Below are 8,040 nucleotides of genomic sequence, written 5' to 3' on the forward strand. Positions count from 1 at the left end.
TCTTTTTTTTTTCTGTGTGGAAAGTCTATTTGGGCTACTTTAATACCTATTCTGGAAAATAATTCATCACAAAGAGAAATGAAATCCATGCCTCACCAAAAATGAAAACATAACTAAGCAGCACAGAGAAATAACTTAATTGCAAAATGAAGATAAGTGCACAGCATTTGGCAGAACATTATTTTGGTTTTCTTTAAGGAAATTCATCAACAGTCCTAGAGTTTTCAGCAGTAATAAGATGCATAAAGAAAATGACATGCTTATTCACAGAAATATTTTGATGCAAACATCCAAACATTTGCAAAGCCTGTCTCTAACCCACTCCAAGGCTAAATTTCATATCCTGCAAGCATAATAAAAGACAAGTACATCTTAATAACAAAGACATCATAGCTCTCTAGTTTCCAATCATCAATACATGTTTCATTATCTATTACAATTACCCTTCACTGCCCTTTGTTCTTCCAGAAAGCTGACGGAATCGGCCAGCTTATATCTAAAAAGATCTTCTGTCTGGGGTTCCCCAGCAATGCCCAGGGCATCTCCCACGCACCCCACAGTTGTCCCGCTCACAGCTGCCTGTGCTCAGCCTTTAGCCACGTGCCCCGTGCCTGGGCAGGGCTAGGGCTGCAGCCGGAGACTCCAGACACCTCGCTGTGTACCCAATAGCCTGGACAGCCACGACAGGACACCTCAGATAACGCGTGTGAGCTTGTCCAAGCCCCTGATCCATGAGTGCTCTACTTCACTCTACACAGACTCGTGGGGGTCGGGAGGCAAGAAGGAGACAGTGACATAGGGTTTGGAGTGCTTGCAGAAATATGGTCACCACTCTGGGCTCCAGCCACCATCTTCCCTCTGGACCCGAGGCTGGCGGGCCTGACAGCCCACACCCCAGTTTAAAACCCGACCGACCCCAGGGTGTCCACAGCAGGGCTGCCGGCAACTTCAGTGCCAGGTTGGGGTACAGGGCCCACGTGTTGGTGAGCCTCCACAGGCTCTGAGTCACCTGGGGAGGACGGCCTTTGCCCAACTCTGACAGAGCAACCCGGAAGTGAAAGCGGGGTGGGGGGTCGGGCAGGCACCCCTCTGCACCGTCCTAGGGTTGGTGATGCCTGCGCTGCCTGCCGCCGCCGCACAGCTCCCCCGCAGGACCTCCAGCAGCTGTTCCCGGCTGTTGCAGATGTTGTAGTGCGTCAGGCGGAGCAGCTTGTCCACGTCCTCCTGGCTGTAGGTGATCTTCGAGTAGTGGTAAAAGGAGCCGTAGTGGTAAAAGGAGCCGGATGAAGACAGGTCCACGTCCCCAGCGGCCTTCTCCTCAGGTGTCCGCCGAACCCGAACCCTCGGGGGCCGAGTGCTTCGGGAAGGAGTCGTTGACCAGAGGGAAGTGCAGCAGGCCGGGGCCTCGGGCTGCTGGGGATCCACGAACAAGCGGCCCTCCCGGGGCCAGCGCTGCTCCTCCTCAGCGCTGGGCGAGACAGGCGGGAACGGGATCCCCTGCTCCTGGCAGAAGCGGCCCGGGAGCTGCAGCTGCTGGAAGGCTCCGTGGAGTTTGTAATCGAGCGACAGGATAAGGTCCACATCCCGTGTAGGCCGCAGGAGGGGCGGGCAGCTGGTGTTGATGAGGTAGCCCACATCCAGCGGGCAGAGGCAGGGCTCCACGGGCGTCAGCTGGTTGGAGAGCCCATCCAGCTTGGTGGCTTTCCAGGCAGAGAAATGAGGGTGCTCAAATAGTTCTTGTGGAAATGGAGGTCACGCAGGAAATTGTGGGTGGCCTGGGCAAGTGGGCGTCGCGTCAAAAGGTCAGTAAAATACTCTGCTATCCTGCCGGCCAAAGTGGGAGGCTCTTGTATCTTCAGAAGAGCAACCTGCTCCTTGTCCAGGGTGGCCTGATTATGTACCCAGCAGTCCCAGAACTGGTAAGGTTCCGAGGCCCAGTGCAAGGTGTCCTGGAGGTTGCTCCAGATACCTTCCAGGTAGCAGATGCGGGACTCCGGGAGCTGCTACATCAGGCGCCCCATGAAGAACTCAGAGCCAAAGAGCTCGCAGGGGATGAAGGCCCCGCCCCCCACCTCCCCTTCACCTCCCCCCACCCCCTTACTTGGGGAAACCAACCTCAAACGGGAGAACTCGCACCACTCCCCAAACTCAAAGGTAGTTAGGCTCTGCCCCTTGGTGTTGAAAGAGCAACCTGCTCCTTGTCCAGGGTGGCCTGATCGTGTACCCAGCCGTCCCAGAACTGGTAAGGTTCCGTGGTAAAATATGCATCACATAATGAAATTTATCATTTTTAAGTGCCCATTGCAATGACATTAAGTAGATTGTTGTGCAACCATCACCATCATCCTTTCCTGTAACTCTTCATTTTCTAAAACTGAAGCACTTCTCCCATTAAAAATAATAACTCGCCAATGTCCCTTCCCCAAGCCCTGGCAACCAACACTCTTACTTTCTTTTTTATTATTATTAATATTTAGTTTTGTTTGAGATAATTTTACTTCTTCCTTTCCAACTTGAAGCATTTTTTGGTCCTTTTCTTGCCTAATTACTCTGGCTAGAACTTCTAGTACTGTGTTGAATAGAAATGGTAAAAGTAGGCATCATGTCTTGTCCCTAATATTAGAGGAAAATTTTCATTCATTCCCCATCAAGTACAATTTCCTGTGGAGTTTTCATACATATGCTTTTTATTAGTTGAGGTAGTTTTCCTTTAGTTTGTTGGATAAATGGGTGTCGGATTTTTCAAGTTTCTTCTCCATTATTTAAGTTGATGGTGGCCTTCATTATGTTGGTGTGGCAGAATACATTGATGAATTTTTTATAAGTTGAACCATCATCATGCATTCCAGGAATAAAGCCTACTTAGCCACAATATATAATCCTCTTAATATTCTGCTGAAGAGGTGCTCCCTGGTGGCACAGGGGTTAAAGTCTTAGCACTATGACTATCAGCACCCATTGCAACATGAGTTTGATCCCCAACCAGGAAGCTGACCCACATGGAGCAGCAGACCTCTCCTGTCTCACCTGCTGCTCCCCTCAGCAGTATATTTCAGTCAATTTGCCTGTTTTGCTCCCCCTTCTGTCTCTCACATGCCCCCAAAACTCTGGCCTATACCCAACTCTTGTAATCATAAATAAAATAAATATTTTAAAATAACTAAATAAAAATATTATTCTGCTGAATTCAGTTTGTTAGTATGTTGTTGAATAATTTTGCATCATGTTCACAAGGGATATTATTCTGTATATTTTTATTGTAGTGTGTTTTTGTGACTTTGGTATTAGAAAAATGCTGGCCTCATAGAATGAGCTAGGAAGAATTCTATCCTCTTCAATTTTTTGGACCAGTTTTAGGTTTGATATTAGTTCTTTAAAGGTTTGGTGGAATTAGCAGCAATACTATCAGGTCCATGGCTTTCCTTTACAGAGGTTTCTAGTTATTGATCCAGTTTCTGTACTAGTTATAGATTTACTCAGATTTTCTTCTTTTATTGTCTACTTTTGGTGGGTTTTGTATTTCTTGAAATATCTCCATTTCATTTAGATGATCCAATTTGCTGCCATATGATTACACATAATATTGTCTTTAAAAAATTGTATTTCTATAGAATCATTAGTGCTGTCCTGCTTTCATTTTTGATTTTAGTAGTTTTAGTTTCTCTCTTTTTATTAGTTCATCTGACTATATTTTGTCAATCTTATTGATCTTTTTAAGAGAGCTAACTTTTGGCTTCACTGATCTTCTCTAATGTTTTTTACTTTTCTATGTCCTTTGTCTCTACTCTAATCTCTATAATTTCCTTCTATTGCTAACTTTGGATTTAATTTGTTCTTCTTTTTCAAGGTCATAACCCATTTACTTTGTGCACTGCCTCCACAAAATCCATTGTCCCTCTATATTATGACAATCCTTCTTCTGTCTTCTCTGGACAGTTTTTGCACCACAGTTTGCGATGTCCAACTTCATCCTAGCTAATCAAGCAAGGGACTATAGATCCTTAGAAGATGTGCATACAAAAAGAAAGAAAGAAAGAAAGAAAGAACTGCTGCAAAGGAACCAGAAGATTATAACAAATTTTCTCTTTCACCACAAAGGATTCAGTTATAAACACCTCCATTAGTTAGATGTTATCATTTGTGTAAGAATAATGCAATTATTCAATTATTCACCACCAGGGCCCTTTCTGGTGGTGCAGCAGGTTAAAGCACAGGAATAAGAGGCTAAGGCCACTTCAGCATGAGTTCGATCCCCACCCCAGAGGTGACCCACATGGTGCAGCAGACTTGTCCTGACCTGCCTGCTGCTCCCCTCAGCAGTGTACTTCATCAGTCAGCCTATTATGCTCCCCACTTTGTCTCTGGTGAATCCTCTCACTGCCCCTGCACCTCTGGTCTGTACCCCAGTTCTGTATGCATAAATAAATAAATTTTTCTAAAAAGCATAATGCAGTTCTTATAATCATGAAATTGTATGCTGTACTAACAAGATTAATCATATTTGATTTCCTTGCCTTACCACATTTACGAAACAAATTCTCACAGAAGATGGAATCTCAAATTATTGGAATGAACTCTCTGTAACAAAGAAAAAAGTTTCCTTATAATTCATATCACATTGGTAAATAAATGCTAAACTAGTATTCTCATTTAAAATTTTTGCTGCTTTAAAAGTTAGCAAAATTATATATCAGCAGATTCCTTTCTTCAGTCCAGTAGTTCTAGAAATCTCTACTTCCCCTGATCTATATGCACTGATATTTCTGCTATATTCTGTGCTGACTACCCAATTTTCTGAAATCAACTAAATTATTCAACAAGAGTGAGATGCAGTTCATTCAAATGCACAACCCAGAGATTTTCCACAGTGCACGTTCCCAAGGCCTACGCAATCTATAGGTGGTCAACAAATCTTATTTCTCCACATTCTAAATTAGAAATTGATATTTCTACATGTTTATATATTATAAATTGCTATCACTTTAGAAGACTTGCCCCATGGATCCTCATAATCTGTTCAGAGTTGAAAAATAAAACAGGTGCTCGGAAAATTTAAGAACTAACTCCTGGTAAAGCAAGAACATGAGGTTTTGGATCATTAAGTTGGACCTCTCTGGTTTGAAGGGGAATCATGAATTTCCCAATCTGAGACAAATCTAGTCCTAAATTCTTCCCTTTTTTGTGTAACCTTTGCTGTAAAGACTCACTAGACACTAGAACTATAGATTTTTAAATCTTTATTAGTGTCGGTAACACAAGCTTTAGATTCTGCCCTCATGCAATCCTGGACTTCAGTTAGTGAGTCAGGTCAACTGAGCTGGGAGGAGGGAACGTGCGGGGCATAAGTATAAAACTGTCAATGCTATGTCTTCATACTGGTTTGAAGACCTGAAGTTTATTCAAGACACGAATTTCTTATATGGTAGTGATTGCTAGATTTTAATTCTGCTGTAAAAATTCGAGAAATATGGGCCTTCCCTAATGGTGCAACAGGTTGGAACACAGCACTGCAAGCTAGCCGCAGCCACTTTAGTGCTGGTTCAATCCCCAGCCCCTGAGGTGACCCACATAGCTGGCAGACCTGTCCTGACCTGCTCACTGCTCCCCTCAGCAGGGTACTTCGTTGATCTGCCTGTTCTGCTCCCCACTCTGCCTCTGGTGAGTCCTCTCACCACCACTGCCCCTCTATATGCCTGCACCCCAGTTCTGTATGCATAAATAAATAAATCTTTAAAAATTTTTCAAGAAATATTAAAAAGTTCCTACAATAATGCTATGTAGTAAATACATATATTGATGCTTCCCATGTTATCCCACAGTATTTAGGGAGTGGTAGGAAAGGTTCCCTGTGGTGATTGATAGATAATGAGCTCTTATACTTCTCCGGGAAAATACAGAGAATTTAAATATCTGACCCTGGCTGTCAACTTTGACCTAATACACGTAGGTTAGTTTTAAAAGCTAAAGTGCCCTAAAATCAAAGATTTAAACTAAGTCCAGCAAAGAATTGCAGAGATATGAGCTTTCATAGCAAAATAGAATTCTTGTTCCTAATTTCTCAAAGAATGCTTAACTCATGTTCATAATGTCCATTATATTTTTTTAAAGAAATGTACAAGGAACATTTACAATCCTGTAAGAAACTATTTAAATTAATGGGTTTTAAAATTTACTACCATTGTCTTCTTATGAAGTAGATTGTGTTTCAAGTCCTTATTTGTGAATTAATGCTTTGTAATTCAGAATAAACAGATTGTAAATTCCTCCAGTGGACAAAGATGGGCACAGAACTCAGCACAAGAAGTTCTTTGACAAGAGAAAGTAGAACCTTCACATTTGCCTCAACACACAGCTTTGTAGAAGTAGATGTTCAATAAACAGTAGTTGAATTAATTTATAAAAGTACTGTCAGAGACATGTATAGCTGACAAAGTAATGAAAGTACTATGCATTGCCAGTTAACATTGAACAGTTCTGTCACAATTAGTCATTTTAAAATAAGAGGAAAAAAATCAAGTAGTTTATGTAAGACAAGCACCAATCCTGTTTCCACATAAACACAGATAAGGCTATTGTGTTTACTCTGGACTGCCACATTTAGAAAGGATATATATCTTCAACAAATATTTGTCAAACCTGCACTATCTTTATGAAACACAAAGATTTATTACATTCAGCATAGGCCCTGAAAAGCCATTCCAGGCCCTGCTGCCAGGGGGCACCCTAGGCAAGCACATCATTGTGTGGTACAGGGAAGAAAGTGAACAGGTGAAGCCCAGGTGATCAGCACCCATGTGTGCGGGATGCCTGCCTCAGAGAGCAGCAATACCATGAGTCTAAACTGTCTACCTGTTTTTGCTAGAAACGTTGTTAGAATATGGAAATATGACCAATCAATTGAGAATTCATCTCTAAACATATGTGTGTACTTACATATATATGTTTTCCACTGCAATTATCCTAAACACAGTCTTTATTAAAATCAAATGAGAGGCCCTCCCTGGTGGCGCAGCGGGTTAAAGCACAGCACTAAGAAGCTTAGTTCCGCATGAGTTCGATCCCGCCTGCCCACCTGTCCCGGAGGAGATCCACATGGCGAGGCAGACCTCTCCTGACCCGCCCGCTGTTCCCCTCAGCAGTGTACTTCGTCGACCTGCCTGTTCTGCTCCCCACTCTGTTCCTGGTGAATCCTCCCACCCTCCCCATCTCTCACCTGTACTCCAGTTCTGTATGAATAAATAAATAAATCTTTAAAAAAAATTTTTTTAAAAATCTCCACAACTAAGAATTAAAACATATGATTAATATCCTAGCCATCTACATAGAAATATATACAATATGACAGATATATAGTGACCATTGTCTCCTTAATTTTGTGAGCTTTTACACAATATCATTACATTTTTTATTTTAGTAACTTATACCTAATTAAAATTTACCAATTTAAACATTTTTAACTGTACAGTTCTATAGTACTAAGTGTATTCATATTATCCTACAATCATCACCACCATCTTTTTTTTTTTTAATAAATTACCACCACGGTTCATTAGATCACTCAAAACTCTTGCTCCTATTTCCCACCTCAGCCCTTCTGGTAATTTCAGCTTCATTGTTAATATCCACAGGCTTATTTTTTGTTTGTTTTATCCATTCATCTGCTTTGAACATATAGGTGAAGTCATCCAATATTTGTTTTCTTCTTCTGAATTATTTTGATTTACACAATCCCCTTTAGTTCCTTCCATTTTGCTGTAAATGGCAAACTGTTCAGTTTTTATAATTATTGAATAGTATTCCATTGTGTACATATGCGACACGATCTTTAATCACTCACGTATGGGTGGCAGTTAGGTTAATTCTGTATTTTACCTATTGTAAGTAAAGCTACCATTAACACTGTGGTGTGTATATCTCTTCAAGTAAATGATTTCAGATTGTTTGGCTAGACAGCCAGAATTGAAACTGCAGGATCATATGATAGTTATACTTTATGGTTTTTGAGGAAGCTTAACACTGTTTTCCAAAATGGTGCAAATT

General features: G+C 41.8%; 1 pseudogene; it reads right to left on the reverse strand.

The window, feature by feature from the left end:
• Window positions 1-1,005: 1,005 nt before the first annotated feature.
• On the reverse strand, window positions 1,006-7,613 carry LOC101636345 (annotated as a pseudogene).
• Between the last annotated feature and the right edge of the window lie 427 nt (window positions 7,614-8,040).

The sequence above is a fragment of the Condylura cristata genome, unplaced genomic scaffold (genome assembly GCF_000260355.1).
Source record: "Condylura cristata isolate star-nosed mole 26May11 unplaced genomic scaffold, ConCri1.0 scaffold00010, whole genome shotgun sequence".
Taxonomy (NCBI): Eukaryota; Metazoa; Chordata; class Mammalia; order Eulipotyphla; family Talpidae; genus Condylura; species Condylura cristata.